Source organism: Nematolebias whitei, chromosome 22, assembly GCF_014905685.2.
Source record: "Nematolebias whitei isolate Nwh7 chromosome 22, NemWhi1, whole genome shotgun sequence".
In the NCBI taxonomy this organism is placed as follows: domain Eukaryota; kingdom Metazoa; phylum Chordata; class Actinopteri; order Cyprinodontiformes; family Rivulidae; genus Nematolebias; species Nematolebias whitei.
The window spans coordinates 7380321-7381376 of record NC_056519.1 but is presented as its reverse complement, the minus strand read 5'-3'; positions in this window follow the sequence as shown (position 1 = coordinate 7381376).

Here is a 1056-nt window from a genome sequence, read left to right as displayed (position 1 = left end):
AGAAAAAAGTAATCAAAGGTAAATATTTCAAAAAGTATAAAAGTAACAGAAACTCCAGGTCATAGCCAGTGTCCAGATCGGTGTCGAAAGTTGAACAAGCTGAAGGTTTTTATTTTTCATGTACAAATGTTCAACATGTCTTTTGCATTTTAATTTTGTCACTCCTCTGTCTCAGATGTTACCAAGGAGAACCTTTTCTGCGTCCACCAGAGCAGCACCACCCCGCCTCACTACCAGCTCGTGTACCAAGCACACATCTACAGCCTGCCCAAGGTGACCGCAAGAACCCCCGAGTGCTTCCGTCTGTGTCCGTTTCAGGACGGCTTCTGTGACATGTGATTTGTGTTTCAGGGCAGGAACAACCTTTTCCACACAATCCTCATGTTCCTGTACATCATTAAGACCAAGGAGTCGGGGATGCTGGGGTGAGTTCTCCGAATCATAAATCCCAAAACTCAAAAGTTTCACTCTGACGATTCGTGACCCGTGCCGCAATATGAGTCACTTTGAGCAATTTTTCTACTATTGGATTATTATTTTTAATGTCTCCGTCTCATAAGCATCAAAATGATGCACCATTTGTTGAAATTTGTCGATTTATCACCTGGCTGGTTTTGTTTACGGGAATGCATGTTTGAAATGTGATTTTTATTGGTCGAGGACAGGAGCGGGCAACATTTTGTTTCCTTAATAGGAGCTTAAATTTTCTTTAAGGCAGACAATCTAAAAGATGTTTCCCGCAGTTTTCCCATATTTATAAACCATTTTTTTGGCTGAGATATGACCGTTTTCAGGCATTGACTGAAATAAAATTTGAACAGTACCATTTTCAGCCACTAGATAGAAGCAGAGGAGTAGTAGTATGGCATGCCGTTGTATCATTTAATAGGTAAATGTAGAGTGATATGGGGCTGGATATATATATTGTTGATTATCAGTTATGAGTTAAGCTCATAAGATATGAATAGATTATGCAAATAACCTTGTTGTGTGGGCACCACTTCTCTTAGAGAGGAAAAATCAGTCTCTATTTACCCCAAAACAATGTAAACTGAA